This window comes from Ochotona princeps, chromosome 3 (assembly GCF_030435755.1).
Source record: "Ochotona princeps isolate mOchPri1 chromosome 3, mOchPri1.hap1, whole genome shotgun sequence".
Classification (NCBI taxonomy): Eukaryota; Metazoa; Chordata; class Mammalia; order Lagomorpha; family Ochotonidae; genus Ochotona; species Ochotona princeps.
Genome location: NC_080834.1, coordinates 104,756,675 through 104,775,534, shown reverse-complemented (window position 1 = coordinate 104,775,534; position 18,860 = coordinate 104,756,675). Strand labels below are relative to the sequence as shown.

Here is an 18,860-nt window from a genome sequence, read left to right as displayed (position 1 = left end):
CCTTCACCTATGTACCAAACATTTACAAACAAATACATTTAATAAATAAGGCATAAGTAGCACATGTGAAGTGTGCCTTTCTCCAACAGAGATTCCAAGAATGAGCAAAGAGGAAGGAGGTTGAGAAGAGGCGGCAAGATTGTAGCCACTGTTCCCATATGCTGGGACAGAGAAGAAAGTGACTAAAACCTCTCTCATTAGTCCATGTCTCAGCAGTTCACCAGTGCTTCACAGCTTTAATCAGCTAGAGAGCACTTTAAAATGTGGATCTTTTCCATTACCCAGCCTCTTTTGTTATTTTGATCATGGGTCACAGGTCAGGAAAGCATTTGAAAATACATTGCTTCAGAGGAAAAAGGTAAAGATATTGTACCAGGAACTAGATGAGGTGTTTTCTTAATCCTAAAGCATTTGGCAATTTTTCCACCTTAGAGCCCCCAAATTAGCCTGTCCTTTCTCTTCACTAATTACAAAAATAAAGAATTGCAGTGGTTCCTGAGATAGACAAACTCGCTGCCTCTGCTGTCCAAATAAGGATAAAATCAGCCAAACCAAGCATCCTGTTGCCAAGTGATGACCTTCCCCAAGCAACCAGTGCTTTAATTCTAACCTCATGCACATTTCAAGAGAAATGTAAAGCAGATGTTTGTGTTCCACCAGCACATAAATCATTGACATTTACGTTTTTATGATCAAGGAGCTTCAACTACCAAGCTGCATTTTGCTGAAACCAGAGTTGGGCCTTAGCAAACAACATGATATTTGAAAAGTCTAAATGCAGTCAAATGACCATTTTTGAACTTGCGGTTTCACAGATTCAGGCTAAATTAATTTTTAATCCTTTAGTCAGTTTCCTCACTCACATCTATAGATGTTTCTTCATAGCAAGTGAGAATATGCAAAAGACAAATCATGTGTGTTTTTTAATATTTCCATAAGCACAATCAGTAAGCACAATGTCTGCTTTATACTAAAACCAGCAAAAGATTTCAGGAAACGTGAACCATATTCCAGCATCAAGTTACTTAGGACTAATTTTTACTTTTTTTTAAGGTGATTTATTTATTTGAAAGGCAGAATTAGAGAAAGATATTTCATTTGCCTATTAACTCCCCTGAAAGCCACAACAGCCAGGGCTGGGCCAAGTCACAGCCAGGAACCTAAATTCCATCCAAGTCTCCCATATGTGTGCAGGGGCCCAATCATGTGGGCCATCTTCCACTGCTTTCCCAGGAGCATTATTGCAGAGTTAGATCGGAAATAAAGCACCTGGGATTCAAACAGGCAACCATATGGGAATCCAGCATTGCAGGTGGTAACTTAAGCCACTGCACCATAACACTGGCCTCTAACTTTCATTTCTAATTTTGCTGAAATCGTGAGTGAGTACCTTACACTGAGAGTTGGCCAACATTGTCTGTGAATGGTCAGAGAATAGATACTACAGGCTTTGTGGGTCGCTTGATCTGTTCGTTTGCCAAGGCAGCTGTAACAAAGTTCCACAAACCGAGAGGCTTCCACGGCTCCCAGGCCTGGAGGTTGGATATCTGACATTAGAGTTCAGTAGGGTTAGTTCCTTGTGATAGCTACAGGAACCTGCACCAGGCCTCTCTTGTAGCTTCTTGTGGATTGCCAGTGATCTTTGGCCTACCTTGGCTACATCACCTCTGCATCTACCTCTGTTCTTGCATGACAGTCCCTGTGTCCACGCTTGTGTGACAGTCATACTGTGTAAGATGCCCATCCTACTCTAGGACAACTTTGTCCTAACTTACTTACATTTGCAATAACCCTACTGACAAACAAGTTCATATTCTGCAGCCCTAAGATGATGACTTCTGCGGGGTCTCCCCCACAGATACCCCGTTGCCAGAGGGGATGAGCCTGCTGCCCGCCACCCAACCTCCCCACCCGCGAGAGACAAAGAGACGGACAGGGGTTCTGTCTAAGCAGTTCCAATTTATTGGGGAAATTCAGTTTCTTATATAGGGTGAGGGATAGCCTCAGGCCAGGAATTTCAGGAATTCCAGGAGGGGAGAAACTAGGAGCCAATCACTAGGATAATGACTGCGGGCGCCATTTCCCATAGGCCAGGGGTGGGTGAGTGAGATGGCCCTGGTCAATCAGTCTTCCAAATGACCCCTGGTTCATGCCCAGGGCTCTGTCCTTGGCCACCATCTTGCCCCCCACCTATAATCCAGTGACCTTTACTGTTAGTCACCATCTTATTGACTTAGTGACCTCTTTGCCCTTGAGCCCCACAGACGTCAACATATGGATGGGGTGGTAGGGGTAGGGCAATAAAGGGCACAATTCTTCCCAAACATGAGTTGTCTGTACCAACTTCTGCCCTAGAAGTGACAAAAGCAGCTGAAGAAAACACCATAAACAGGGGGCAGATGTTTGGCAGAAAGGGTTAATCTGCTGATCAGAACACCAAGAGCTTGGGTTCAATTCCGGACTACTCAGCTTCTGATACTGATTCCCACTAATGTGTCCTGGGAGGTGATAGAAGCAGGGTCAAGTACTTGTGTGTCTGCTGCCCACACAGCAGACCTAGAAGGAGTGCTTGGCTTCTGGCCGGGGCCTCACCCAAACCTGGATATTACGAGCAGACATTTGGAGAGGGAATCAGAAGACAGATCTCTTTAACTCTGTTTCTCTGGCCATTCAAATAAAATGAAACTATCATTTGTATCATACAGTAGCATCATTTTCTTCAAGAAGGTTCTTGATTTCCTTTTTCATGTCTTCAGTGACACATTAGCCATTCAGTAGCATGTTATTTAATTTCATGTTATTTTTAATTTCTTCTTTTCTTCCTGTTGTTGATTTTCTTTTGTGGCTTTTCATTCAAGAAGATGTATAGTAACTATGTAATGGAAACTATCATATCCAGTAGCATGTTATTAAACTTCATGGTGTTGTGAATTTCTATTTTCCTTCTTGTTGTTGATTTTGTATTGTGGATTTTCATTTAAGGGGATGTATAGTAACAGCGTAATGGAGACTATCTTATCCAGATGTGAGGATACGATGTAGTATGCATCTCTACTTCCAGACCAAAGATGGACTCCCAATGAAACTGTTTACTATATCTTGACAATAGGATGCTGGACTCTGCCATTGTCCATGCCTGCAATAACAGACATATGATTGTTTATGAAGAACTATAGTTATACTGTAGTATACTATAGCAATAATTTAGGGGGATTCAGTTGGGGGTAAGAGGAGGGAATATGGGGAGGAGGTTAGGAAATCCCAAGGCCAATGAAGATGTATCATAAAATGATAATAATAATAATAATAAAAGTAAAAAAACTTAAAAAAACAAAGTGAAGCTAAATAAGTAAATGCTTTCAAACAAAAGACACATGCATAAATAGGCCTGGGTGTGTCTCTGTAGAGCTTTATTAATAATATTAGGCAGCAGGCCTGCAGGCAATAGTTTCTGAAGCCCTGACTTATATCCTTTGTGAATATGAAGCAAAACTTGAGGAGATTGGTGCTTGGCATGGAAGAGAGGAAAATGTGTGTTCATGTTGCCGGAATACCTGTTTTTTAGTATGTACTCTAATCCTGCTTGGAATTAGCTTTCTTTTCACTTTATACTCACATCTAATCTGAATTAATATAGCTTCCATGAAACAAACAGCCACAGATTTTATAATGGCAACTCCATCAATCATTATACACTTTGTCTTGTATTGTTACTAAGTTCCTGAGTGACAGATTTTGCCATTTAGCCTTATACTGCATGTTTTGATCTTGAGTATAAATGTGTGCAAAGCATTGATAATGGCTTATGGGTTTTGATTATTTGTATGGTTATCCCCATGAAAACAAATATTTATTGATTTCCATGAAATCAGTATTTCATGTACATTAAATTATGACAGTAAGTCCCAGAAAAGACACAAACAGCGTCTCTGGGGCCTTCCGCTTTTGTAGAAGATGCACATACAAAGAAAACAGATGCTACGTAACATGTATTCAAGCATCACCGAAAGATGTCTGGACACGTCCGCAGCTGGAAGAGATTGCTCTGTTCTTTGTCAGCGCATGCACATGGAATCCTGCATCTTCACTTATTGAACTTTGAATGAAACCAATCAGAAAGTTCTGCATAGGGTAGTAGTTAAAAGTGCACAGAAAGAAACCAAAGGCTTAAAGATTACCTGTGCTGTAAAAAAAAAAAAAAAATTATCAACTGGGCACATAGCATATATAATAGAAATGAAGGTCATGTTCCCATTTACATAAAAACACTGATAAGCAGGCATTTGACACAATGGCAAAGATGCCATCCAGATACCCATGTCCCATATCCAAGTGCCTGCGAGAGAGTCCCAGCTCTATTTCCAGTTCTAGCTTCCTACTAATGAATGTCCTGGGAGACAGCAGGTGATGGCTCAAGTTACAGGCCCAGATTAAGTTCCAGGATGTTGATGAAAGCCTAGCTGAACCCTGGCTATTGAGGCTATTTGGGGAGTGAATCAGTCAATGGAAGATATATGTGTGTGTGTGTGTGTGTGTGTGTGTGTGTGTGGTGTGTATGTGATTCACCTATCTCTTTTAATAAATAAATATATTTTCAAAACTATTGGTAGAGCTTATTATGACACTTTATACCCAAGCAATTGGCATCTGAAACCCTGGAACTCATCCTTCACATGACCGTAAAGGTAGCTAGAGTCAGAGTCTAGCATCTGCTTTAAATTTTCAGAGAACAGATGTACAAACCATGGGATGTCTCAGAGAGGATGAAACGAACTTACTCAGAGTACCAGCATTAAGATGTTGGCAGCTCAATTCAACTTTCCTAGAGGTGCCTCATGAAATCACTTCCTTGGGGTGCCCTAAAATTGGCCTTGTGTTTACCATCTGAAAGAAAATGCCCACTGCATTATGTCAATTATAAAATAGGTCAGATTTGGGGGACCAAAAAAAGTTGACCATGTGCCTTTAATCAGATATGTTCCTTGAAAGGTTTTCAGTTGAGAAAGGGATGTTCAGAGGAAGTAGCAGCTATGCTGAGATATTTGAAATGCACCTGACCTGCAATGTCAGATATATGGGGCTTCAATAATTCTAACTATTTTAAAGCATAAATTTTACTTCTAAAATTGCAACCAAAGTGTTATTGTTGTCTCTGTGATTATGGGAATACCACAACATACCCTAAGTAATACATCCATGACTTGCAATAGTAAAAATCAAAATCTGCCTAAATGTATCCAATTTAATTCTATATCATCATATGATTTGATTTTGTTGTGCCTGAGATGAGCCTCAAATGCAAGTAATAGAACAAGAATTTGTTTCACAGAAGAAACAGTAATGTGTTCCAGAAGTGTTTTTAATCTGGGAGTACTTTTAATCCCATGATTGATCTGTGGCTTAGAAAGTGCTCTGCTAGCTGAAGACCCTTCCATGTTTACCTCTGTTAACCTGTGTTTGCTCAGATGAAGGTAAAGGCCTTCAATCTTCCTGTAACACTAAAAAAAAAAAAAAAAAAGGAAGGAACAAAACTTTTTTTCTTCCTTCCCAATACTTTGCAAACTTTAACTAGGAAATGAAGCACTACAATGTGCCAATGAAGAATACTGATAATATTAATAATGATGGTGAAGATGATGAGACTGATGAATTAGACAATATAATTCTCTTCTTATTCTAAGTGTGAAAACTGAAGCAAACTGATGAAGTACCTTTCCCAAGATCAGTGGCTTCACAATTAGAACTTGGGTCTTTCCTCCCCTCACACCTCTTCTTCAGAGGAGAACAAATATCACTAATGTTCATCCTCCCCAGGAGAAAACCATACCAGCCCATTCAATGGCCAATTAGAATAAATTGTAAATTAGAACAAATATGATAGGTAATACAAAAATCAAAAGCTCTCTGAAGAAAAGGAACAAAAACCCTGAATAAATAAGCTTAACGGTCCATTGTTTGTGGGGAAAATGATGAAATTATCATCAAAATATTCTATTGAGTTGAAAATGAAGATAAATTTTTATGTAGAGAGATTTTACTGAAAAAAAACTACCTTTAAAAAGTAAGACTCTTCTAGGGCAGATATTAGCTTTCATAAAAGAGATATCAGTCGCTTTCTGATAAGAGATAAAAGTATGCTTTGTGTACCTTAATAAACTAGTCAGTTGTGATTCTCCATACTCACCCATATTTAAGGGGATGTTTGTGCTAAGAATTTGGATATTAAAAGCTAGTCTGCACAAGAGAGTGTTATGATCTGAATCATTCAGAGTCTAACTCATTCAGATGAAAATGTACATTTTCAGTAAAAGCAATTTTAGAAATCCAGGTTAAAAGTAAATACTATACCCTGTCTTTTAGCCTAAGAAAAAAGATAATCCAGCCTAAATGTCAATCTTCAGATGCCAAATCTATGTTTAAATAATATGTCCTTCTGCTTCCCCGGTTGCAGCTCTGGATGAAGTATTGTTTCCACACTCACAGACATTAGCCCAGCTATGCAGAGAGAAAAAAAAATCTTCCTTTGGACAGTGCATCTTTCAGACATTCTCTTTTATTGATTTGTTTTCTCCTGTCCCTTTTCTCCTTCTTTTGTTTCCTTATCATAGCTCCAGGTTATTACGTGCAATGTATTGATGGGAATGGATGGTTTTGGTCGATGGAGAGCTAATGCATCCCTAATCCCACTATTGTTACAGAGTTATGCTTTACTCTGGTCTCTGATGGAGGAAAAGGTGCAAAGCTGTTGATCCTAGTTTTATTTGTCACAAACCAATCCATCAATCAAGCACAAGCATGTCTGAATGCTGAATGACATGTGGGTCTCAGCTGAAAAAATTCGATAACACTGTATTGTCAGGTCGCTCACTCTTTTTTTGATAAGAAATACATTTGACTGAAATAGATAAGCATGCAACAACTAAAGACTCGAAGAGAGAGAGAGAGTGACATATTGGCACCAAAGGTTATATATATCTTTGGTATTGATGATACTTATGAGTAACTAAAATAAGAGAGGCCAGCTACAGCTGAAGACATGCAACATCTCTAAGCCCAAGTTATGTTGAAGTGTCATTGCTTTACTGTTCTTTGCATTTTCAAATATGAGTCTGACTGTATTTCACAGTCAGCTGTCCTGGTTAAAATGCAAGCCAGTCTGCATTTGGTGAAGGTGGTGTCATGCAAGTAATCAAATATCACTTGTTTGTACCAATCTCAATAGTACAAGCAGACCCTTTCTGTGATGTGGTAGGTAAATCCCATGCAACGTTTGTGCATGTGTGTGTATGAACTCCTAAGTTCACAACTGTCTCATCTTGTGAGTGAAAGCATTTAAGGGGGAAAAAAGGCTTTAATTATTTTAAACTGGAAATATATATGCATGTCATTTTAATAGTCACTTAACTTATAATTACAGTCTCAAAAATGGTTTCTGTGTGTCCCTTTTAGTCTAGTTACTAAATTAGGTACTTTAATACATTATGAAAGCCTGTCTTTTCAGTTATATACAATTTTCTACTCATAGTTATTTCAAGATAATTGCATTTGGAAATAGTTAAAACATTAAAAACAACACTAGTATAATGTAATTTTAGGAGCAAAATTAATCAACAGATCAGAACATTTTAAAAAGCCATTTTATTTTCTTGTCATAACATTTTAGAGAAGACGAGTATTTTTAACTGACCTAAAAAAAAAAAAAAAAAAAAAAAGGCCCATCAAGAAAAGTAACAGAAAGACAGTCCTGATTTACAGGGCATGAGGATGAACATTCGGCAGCCTTAAGTATCCCAGGATATGAAAGTAAGTCATTTTTTTCTCTGTTCAGTGACTGGGGGATAGAAAACTGCAAAAAAAAAAAAAAATCAATGTGGGAGTGCTTTAGATTTGTTGGGTAAATTACATGTGCTTGGCCGCTCCATTGTATCTGCCCTATATTCTATACAAGATACTTTAGATGGGACTGTCACATAATACATACACTTCATATTGATTTTGCTAGATTTAAGAGAATTTGAATTGAACTCCATAATAAAACAAGAAGAGAAGCTGTTTTTCCCTTCACATTCCTAATACCTGAATTACTCTTGAAATTAACGTAGTAACTCCCAATTTTGAAATGACGGTAGGAGCCTACCAGAAAATCTAATTTAGTTGTTAATTCTCCTCACCTTCTATTTCTGCTTCTCATTTACATGTTATGGTAACTCGTCCAGCTCTTTAAAAACATACTCATTCTTTTTTTTTTTCTTTCATTTATTTAATTTTGTTTTATGACACCATTTCATAGGCTCTGGGATTCTCCCAACCCCTCCCCCAATGATGGATTCCTCCACATTGTTGCAGTAGTACAGTTCAAATCCAGTCATGATTCCTTCATTACAATCAATAACATACTCTTTCTTAAAGACTTTCCTGAAAGGCCTTGAGTGAGCATATGTAAGCCAACCAAGCCCTAGAGAGTTGTTAGAATTACTAAACAGTAGACTTTTTAGTGATTCCAACTTGCCTTGGTTTTGTCTCACATTGCTTTTTTTTATTAATTTTTTTAGATTTCTTTTTTTTAATTGGAAAGGCAGATATACAGAGAGGAGAGACAGAGAGGAAGATATTCTGTCCGATGATTCACTCCCCAAGCAGCCGCAATGGCTGGAGCTGAACTAATCCGAAGCCAGGACCTCTTCCAGGGTCTTCCACACGGGTGCAGGACCCCAAAGTCTTAGACCATCCTCAACTGCTTTCCCAGGCCACAGGCAGGGAGCTGGAGGGGAAGTGGGGCCGCCGGGATTAGAACTGGTGCCTATATGGGATCCTGGTGCATTTAAAGCAAGGACCTTAGCCGCTACACTATCACGCCGGGCCCTATTAATTATTTCTATTTTTGATGATTTGTACATAAGTTGATTAAGGTGGTAAGGGTCAAGGGCTACAGGAAAGTGATAGAGATCACCATTTCCACATTGTCTTTTTTTTCTTCCTGTATCGGGGGAAGGGGAAGACAATGAGAGAAGCCACACCCAGCCACCCAGCACCACTCCAAGATCGCCAATGTGAGAAATGCTCTGAGGATCCTGCTCAAGTGGTTTGATAGTTCAACAGTTCTGAATTACTGCCTATCTCACCACTCCAATCACAATGAAATCTCTCCAGAATCTGCTGCTTGACACAGTCCACCTTAGAGTCTCTGGTTGCCCAATCACTGCCAACACTTCCTGGAGTAGTTGATCAATTTGTTCTGTCCTCTGTCCTCTGTTGTTGTACCAGGTGTCCTCTGCAGACTCCAATGTACTACCATATCTTCCATGTGCAACTGGATATGCTGTCCACTGCTCTGTCTAAGCCACTGAGGAGGCCCAGCTCTGACACATGCACTCCACGGTCAGACCATGGAACCTGCGGTTCTTTCCATGGCTGGGGTTCTGAGTTCAGTGGTTCAGTTGCAGGGGAACCCCCAAAAAACTTCATCTGATGTGATCCCAGACTGATTCCTGTGTGTGCTTGCCAATACAAGGTCCAGCACAGTCCCTTTGTAATCAGCTTATGCGCATGATGGTAGCTGCAATTGCTGGATCAGTTCTGTCTCCAGCCCTGTCTTCTACACAAACCAATGAGTATTGCAGTCCAGATTGATCCTGCCTACCACAAACTCAACCTTCACATACACCAGTGGGAGCTGCAGCCTAGTCAGAGTGACCTGCAATAACCCCCACAAGACCTGCCCCCGGTCCTGGTTCTAATTTTGCCTCATTCTGAAGTGATTTTGGTCCTATTTTAATAAATTTAGAGCTACTGTAGGGGGTTGAGCAAGGGTTCAGGGAGTCCATGTTTATCTTCATGAAAGCTGCTCCCAGGCTGACGCTACCTAGAAGTCTCTAAGAAAGCCAGCAGAGGGGCCTAGCGGCTTAAGTCCTCGCCTTGAATGCCCCGAGATCCCATATGGGCACCGGTTCTAATCCCGGCAGCTCCACTTCCCATCCAGCTCCCTGCTTGTGGCCCGGGAAAGCAGTCGAGGACGGCCCAGTGCATTGGGACCCTGCACCCACGTGGGAGACCCAGAAGAGGTTCCTGGTTCCCGGCATCGGATTGGCGCGCACCAGCTCGTTGCGGCTCACTTGGGGAGTGAATCATCGGACGGAAGATCTTCCTCTCTGTCTCTCCTCCTCTCTGTATGTCTGACTTTGTAATAAAATAAATAAATCTTTAAAAAAAAAAAAAGAAAAAGAAAGCCTGCAGAGAGATAAGAGACTCAGTTTCTGCTCAGAAAAATAATGATGTGAGTGACACTGTTCTGCACCACTGTGGGGCTTGGGCTCCCAGCTGATAATCCAGTGTCTATTTAATCTGAGAATAAGGATTTCCTGAATCTGGGGTGGAAGTTCCAGACTTGGTCCCGGAGGGGAGAACGTAGACTTTGCAATGGTACCCAGGAAGATTGGAAATTAGAGCATGAGGAACACTAGGATCCACCTTGAGATGGAGATCTCATCTCAACACATGGGGCCTCTCTCGTTCAGAAACACCTGGGGAAGAGGATGAAATGTGAACTGGAGGTGGTTCACAATCTGCAGACATCTTGAAACTGCTTTTAAAATGTTTTGAAAAATATAGAAGATTTTAAAGAAAAAGCAATCATGAATGTTCTCATTCAGGAGTAGTATGTGTTGCTTTTCTACTCTGTGAAATGCATGATATGATGTCACCTTAAAAGAAGGACAGTTAGCTGATCTTCTGGCAGTACTTTTTTGTTGTTGTTGTTCAAGAGATAGGCAGACAGAGACAGAAAAATTCTGGTTCATACCCCAAATGCCTACTGTTGTGGGCTAAGGAGTTGATTAGCGCTCGTTGGGATGGGCAGGAACAGGAACTGGGCTTTTAGCTAGACTAATTGAAGTCATCTGTATCCAACTTCCCGGCTAAATTAAGACTTGGGGGTAGGGGGAAGAGTATATAAGGAGAGGTGAAGGAGCAATAAAGAGAGACTTCACAGAGACTTCTACCATCACTGGTCTCCTGTTGGTGCTTCATCCCCAGATCCTCTCCCTGTCCATATTACTGGCTCTGCAGGTCAGAGCAGCCTATGATGGCCAATAAGGTCCAGAATAGGATAAGAGCCAGGAATTTAATTCAGGTCTCCCAGACAGACGGCAGGAGCCAAACTACCTGTGCCGTCACTGCTGACTGCCCTGGTCTGTGTCATCAGGAAACTGGAATCAGGAGTTTGACCCAGAAATCATGCCCGGGTACTCCAGTGTGCATGTCTTAACTGGCATCTTATCCATCAGACTAAATATATACCTCTACATGGGAATATTTTTAATGTACTCAGTTCCACATTAAAAGTCCTGCTTCCCAGCCCAGTAAATGGCTCAATGGCTAAACCCTTCCCTTGCAAGTGCAGGGATCCCACATGGGTGCCAGTTTATGTCATGACTGCTCCACTTCCTATCCAATACTCCACTTGTGGCCTGGGAAAGCAGTGAAAAATTGCCTAAAGCCTTGGGACCCTGCACCCACATGAGAGACCCAGAAGAAGCTCCAGGCTCCAAGCTTTGCATCAGCTCAGCTCTGACTGTTGCTGCCACTTGGGGAGTGAACCAGCAGTCAGAAGATCTTTCTCTCTGCACATCTGCCTTTCCAATAAAAATAAATTTTTAAAAATTCTACTTCAGATATCCTCTGGTTAAAGAAAAACAGTTTAAATGTTTTATTATTCAAAAATGACATGAAACCAAAATGTTTTCACCCATAAGTGAATATTATGGTCTGCAAGATCGGGACAGTTGTGGAGCTGATGTTTAGCTAACACTTAGGATCCCTGCCTCCCAACTGAGTGTATCTGGGATCTAGTCCCACCTTTGCATCTGATGCAGTGACCTGTTAACGTATACCCTGGAGGTAGTGGACGATGGCCCAGGTACTTGTGCTCCTGATACCCAGATGTTCCTGACTCCCAGCTTCTCCTGGCCCAACTCTGGCTGTTTGGGTAGAGACCCAGCCGATGGTACCACATGCATTCTCATTCTCTCTCCCCTGTCTCTCTGTCTCTCCCTCCTCTCTCTCTGTCACCCTACATTTTAAATAAATGATCCTATATAAAGCAAAAGGTGTTCCATTATGAGCCAGAATTTTGAGGCCTGTTTTCCCAATGGCTGAAGAATCTAGAAACCACTTACTCCACAGGATTATAAAGTAAAATTCTAACCACTTCTGCCAGCACTTAGTACAACAACCAAGTATGCATATGTGTGTATAATACTATTTGACTTTGAAACATTTGTTATAGAAATGCTTACAATAAAACCTAATTTTAAAATGAGATAATAAAATTAGAAATTTATGAGTGAAGAAAATTCTGGACCTTTTCTGAAGAACACAAAACAAATATTTGAGAAATAATGCAGATATACTACTTTATTGATAAGAAGATTCAATATGTGACATCAGTTAATTCATTCCAAGTAAATACATAGATACAGTACAACATAATTAAAATCTCAATATCATTTTTGGCATTTAAGGACAATTTCAAAATAAGCAGGAAGTATGTCATTGTAAAAGCTAAAAAAAAAAGAAGAAGAAGAAAGGAAGAAGGAAGAAGGGTGGGAGTGTAGGTGGGGGAGGGGAGCGTGGAAAGTATCACTATGCTTCTAAATCTGTAACTATGAGAAACACGAAGTTTGCTCACCTACTATAAATAAAATAATTTTTTAAATGTATACAATTCCTAGAAGGGAAATCAGTAGAGCATGATTTGAACATGTACTGATTGTCTGTGAAGTATAAACTTACAAATCTAATCAGAATGTTGTACTAAGTATTAGGAGGAAAAATAATTCTAAAGTTTATTTAGAATAATAAATGAGTGATGTTAGAAAAATGCTTAAAAAGGAAAGAAAGTGATGGTAGAACTTGTTCTACCATGTGACAAAGTACATCATAAAGTTTTAGTACTTAAAGCTTGTGCTCCAGGAATCTCTCTGTATGTGAGATCCCCAGTTGAAAAACCGTGTCCAGTAGCTAACAAACTCTGCAGACATAAAGCACAAGACAACAGACAAAGTAGTGACAGCAATGATGATGGGAGACTTCTCTTTCCTGAACAACATTCCCACAGAGAGTACCACAGGGGGAGAAGACAGGTACCATAGGAGCACACAAAGAACTGAGACGCATTCTCGATACCCTCTTCTAGCATCCCATAGCAACAGAGGTGCTACAGTCCATTTCAGAAGGGCTCATACAGATAGTTTTTTCAAGATTTATTTATTTTTATCAGAAAGTCAGATATAGTGGCCACAACGGCCAGAGCTGCTGATCCGAAGCCAGGAGCCAGGAGCCAGGAGCTTCTTCTTGGGTTTAGAGTCCCAAAACCTTGGGCCGTCCTCTACTGCTTTTCCAGTCTACAAGTAAGGAGCTAGATGGGAAATGGGGCCACCAGGGTGAGAACTGGCACCCAAATAGGATCCTGATGCATGCAAGCTGAGGACTTTAGCCACTAGGCTACTGTGCCAGGCCCTCACAGAGAAAGTTTTGTCTCTCCAATTCTCATCTCCATTGCATTAGTTAAGGCTGTAGTAGCTGTGCCTACAACTAGTTTCCCCCTAGGAACAGGTATTTGGTACAACGGTTGAAGAAACCACAGGCCACATCCCACATTGAGTGCTTGGTTGCATCCCTGATTCCTTTGTTTCAGATCCAGCTTCCTGTTAACATGTGTCCTGGGAAGCCACAGGTGATGGTTCAAGTACCTGCATCCCTGCCACACACAAGGGAAATGCTTCCTTAAAGAAAATAATAGCATAACAAAAAGGGAAGAAAGCCTTGTTGGAGCAAGTTTAAGTGGCTGCAGCATCTCATCGGGAGACAGCCATCAATATTTCCATCTGAAATGCACATAACCTGTATCCTAGCAATTCCATTTGCAAGAGTTTAAGCCAAGGAAATAATTATACATATTGCCAATTATGTATGTAAAAGGATGCTTAATGCAGTATTTCATCTTTGTGATTACACATAAAAGTGGTGAGGGAATTAAGTATCCACTGATAAGGAAATGGTCATACAGATGACAGTGCCTTCGTGTACAGGAATACTTTACAGTCATTAAGATGGATGACATTCACATTATCTATTATTTAGTTCCACTGGCAAAACTCTAAATGAAATACATTATTTCATTCAATCTTTTCAGCAATGCTTTTGAGTCAGATATGATCAGAATTCTCATTTTAAAGATGGAAAGCAGGGCCTGGTGCAATAGCCTAGTGGCTAAATCCTTGCCTTGCATCTGCCAGGAACCCAAACGGATGCCAGTTCATGTCCTGGCTGCTCTACATCCTTTGCAGCTCCCTGCTTGTGGCCTGGGAAAGCAGTTGAGGAAGGCCCAAAGCCTTGAGACCCTGCACCCGCGTGGGAGACCTAGAAAGAAGTTCCTAACTCCTGGTTTTGGAATGGCTCAGCTCTGGCAGTTGTGGCTACTTGGGGAGTGAACTAGCAGATGGAAGATCTCCCTCTCTGTCTATCCTTCTCTCTGTAAAAAAGAAAGAAAGAAGGAAGGAAGGAAGGAAGGAAGGAAGGAAGGAAGGAAGGAAGGAAGGAAGGAAGGAAAGGAAAGAAATGGAGCACCTAGGATTCAAATTGGTACCTTTGTGGGATGCTGGCGCTGTGAGTAGCAGCTCAGTTTGCTGTGCCACAACTTCAGCCCAATCCTTCACTTTCTTAACTGCATTTTCTGGCTTGGTTTTGTTTCATTTAGTAAGGACTGCATATTGCACTCAAAACTGTATTCCTGTTTTTATTTTATTTGGAAGGCAGACAGACACTGAAGACCCTTCCATCTGTTGTCTAACTCCACATAGACCTGCAACAGCCAGGCTGGTCAGGCCAAGGACAGCAACCTACAGCTGAATCTGGGGATCCCATGTGGGTATCAGGGATCCAAATTACTGAATCATTGTCTGCTGCCTCCTAGGGTATACGTTAGCAAGGAGCTGGAATGGAAAGTGAAGGCGTGACTCAAACCCAGGCACACCAATACGAAACAAGGGCATCCTTGTTTAAGCACTGCTGATGATTAAGCACTGCTCTGAATGCCCACTTTACACTTTTTGAGGGAAGCAAATGACTCTAAGATAAAACCAGTAACCTTGAAATGTAGAGCAAGGAAAATTGTTTCTATTATAGTAAAGGTAGATACATAGAATGTGGTGTTGAGACATCCTGGAGGTTTTCCTAGAGAACATGATTGCTCTAAGTAAATAATGTGTAAGTGAGAACTTGAAAAGGTAGTTGTCATTTTTTTTAATGATCAAACTGTTATATGCTAATCAAGATATGAAAGTGATCTCTTTCTATGTTCTAATTACCTGAGTTCAAGTATTATTTTAATATGCTTTATAATAATTCATGAGTAGCTAACATGAATTGTGAGTTTCTTGATATAAAGAGTGAACAAAGCAGGTCACTTTTAACCTATTGTCTTTGTTTTCCGAAAACCATTCTCTGAGATCAGACACACTTTTTGCACACAGACTGTTGATCTGGGAGATCCCCAGGCCAGAGGGCTGAGCCTGCCATATAATAGTATGAAATGTTTACTCATTATCCCCAGAGGTGTTGTTCCTAGGACAAGATGATCCCTAATCACCAGTCCCTATAAATCACAATCCAGTAGAGCACTTGTACCACTATTTTTTTTGTCTCTCCTTTCTTTTTTAAATGAAATCAAGAGATAGCAAAGAAATGAAAGACACTTTAGCAAGATAACATGGTCTTGTACTCTAGTTGGTAGAAGTATGGAATGGGTCCCTTAATGCTCAGTTGGGACCAAAGCTAGAACAGCAACTCAGATCTCCAGATTCTTCTTAGCACAGAATTCTCTGGGAGATATTGAGTAGCATTCAGTCTGAGGACTTGGCAGAGTAATGACACACAGTTTTAGCTCAGGAATAGCAGCAGGTGAAGATGAAGGTGTGATGAAGAGACAGGGATGGGAGCTCACTATACACATGCTAGTTTTGCCACTAACAGGAAGAGAGCTGCACTTTCCCTTAACCACATTTTTCTGAGAATAGTGAACCATAAGTCACAATGTTGTAGAGTCCAAAATAACATGCCCTAAGGAAGATTCGTCTATTCATGAAAAGCCAAGGGCTGGGCAAAAAAGAGCTCCAGATGTTTTCCCCATTCTTCCCATTTTAGGCTTCACTAAACACATAAGAATAGATGGAGAAATAGGTCCTTGTCATTAGTGATTTGAGAAAAATAATTCTCTCACCTCTAAAATAAGATTTCTAGTGGCTTACGGATAAGCTTGATCTTCCCACATTAAAGAATCATTCTCTTAACACGAAGAATGGTCCGCATTTCAGTACTGAAGAAATGCATATTAAGAGTGTCTCTGCCAGGCTGTACATTGTGGCACACGGAATAAGCCACCTGTGGTAATCTCTGTGTATGTTGTGGAGTGCTTGGGACCTGATTCCTCCTCTGTTCCCTGCTAATGCCTTCCATGGGATGCAGCACATGGAAATTCAAGTATCTGGAGCCCAGAACCATGGTTATTGAGGGCACTTGGGGTATGAAATGACACAACAAAGGTGTACATGGATATGGGTATGTGTGTGTCGTTCTGCCTTTCAAATAATTATAACAATGATTATTTTTCACAGAAGAACTCATGTGCCAAACACTGTTCTTGATACCTGGTCCCCTTCAGAAAGAAAGTTATTAATAATAAACAGTTTGTATCCTGAAGACACTTAAAAATGTGAAGTGGGGAAAGAATTTGGTACAGCACTTAGATGCTGCTAGGGACACCTGCATCCAAGATCAGAGGAGCAAAGTATGAGTTCAAGTATCCAGTCTACTTCTGAGTCTAGCTTCCTACTAATGCACACATTGGGAGGCAGCAGAGGGCTCAAGGGAATTGGATCCCTGCCTCTCACATGGAAGACCTAGACTGAGTTCTTCCGCTTGACCTGGACCTAACTGTTGTGGCCATTTGGGGAGTGAACCAATGAAGAGAAGATCTGTTTCTTTTGCTCTATATCCCTCTTTGATAAAATGAGAATTTAAAAAAATGGGGGCCCGGCGCATTGGCCTAGTGTCCAAAGTCCTCATCTTGCATGCCTGGGATCCCATATGGGTGCCGGTCATATCCCAACTACTCCACTTCCCTTCCCGCTCCTTGCCTATGACCTGGGAAAGCAGTACAGGATGGTCCAAAGCCATGGGACCCTGCACCTGTGTGGGAGACCAGGAAGAAGCTCCTGGCTCCTGGCTTTGGATAAGTTCAACTCTGGCCATTGAGGCTACTGTCTCTTCTTCGCTCTGTAAATCTAACTCCCCAATAAAAGTAAATAAGTGTTTTAAAAATTATTTTTTCTAGGTAGGATTTAGGGGAAAAAAAGACAATGTAAATAACGTCAGGTAAGTTAGCATAAGCTTAGGGTGTTTGTCACTCGAAAGAAAGGGGAGATGAGACATACCAAGAAATAGGCATAGATGTAATAGAGCCCAGAAAGAGAAAGATGTGGCAAAAGACTAACATTGACAGTGAACCTAGGATGAGCATGAACGACCCTTCTTGTCCTGAAGATCATGAGAGCCACGGATGGGCTTGAGCTGATCTGGGAGGTGAGGTAGGAGGACAGCGTAGATCAATGTATTTTGTGCATATATAATTATATATATAGTTTTATAATTATATATATATTTAATATATAATTATATATTACAATTATATTATATAATTATATATTATAAATATATACATATATGTGTTTATATATCACAACAGAGAGCAAAATGTATCATGTGATTAACACTCATTAACATATATGTGGAATCTGTGTTTGGGAGAATATTTAGAAATATCTCAGAGCTAATTCTTATTCTAAAACTGTGGAAAGCCCAAAGCTATGAAGCTACTCATTCTTGTCAGAATTTGAAATCCTTTGAGAATTCAAAACCCTGCCCACACTAAGAGTGCACACAAGAACCTGCAGGCAGATTCCATGCTTGGAGCAGGGAGGATGGAGGAGAAAGTGGAGGCGGGGTGGAGCTAGGCTCCAAAAAAGGCTGAAGGAGACTTTCTGAGGAGGGAGAACATATGTCTGTGTGGCGGAGAAGTGCCTAGCGCCCATGTGACATTTGCTCATTAAACATTAACTAAGCCCCATCCCAGGTGCTTTTGATTTATGTAGAAGACATAGCAAGGAAGGAGCTGTCTTGAAGAGTCTTCACCTTAGGCCTCTAGTGGGACAAGCGATGACACTTGTCTGATTGGAATAGAAGCCTTGTTGAAAGGGTGGTTCAGAGCAGGGGAATCTTCTGGGGACAGGGACAGAGAGGACAGGTGGAGGCTGGGAGGAAAAGAACCTGGAAGGCCAAAGTGCGACTTTAATGTTCTTGATGAGATAAGAGATCAGCAAGCCTGATCATTGCACGATGAAGTATTTGTCCTGTTGACCCAGTCAAACATGTACAAATATACACACTCACACATCTGCACACAAACACATTCAATGACTTCTCACTACTGTATACTCTAGAAGCATCCATGTATTGCCTTTGGATGAAAGATTTGCCATAGAACATGTAATTTCAGTGTGCATGTATTTTTTTAAAGATGTATTTGTTTTTATTGCAAAGTCAGATATACAGAGAGGAGGAGAGACAGAGAGGAAGATCTTCCATCCAATAATTCAGTCCCCAAGTGAGCACAACAGCTGGAACTGCACCAATTCAAAGCCAGGAAACAGGAACTTCCTCCAAGTATCCCACGCAGGTGCAGGGTCCCTAGGCTTTGGGCTGTCTTTGACTGCTTTCCCAGGCCACAAGCAGGGAGCTGGATGGGA

The 18,860-nt window shown here is 40.9% G+C and overlaps 1 long non-coding RNA gene across 1 annotated transcript in view; it reads left to right on the top strand.

Moving 5' to 3' along the window:
• The window catches only part of LOC105942150 (uncharacterized), a 665,512-nt gene that overhangs the window by 539,696 nt on the left and 106,956 nt on the right, over positions 1–18,860 (top strand). The gene's annotated exons all lie outside the window — the stretch shown is intronic.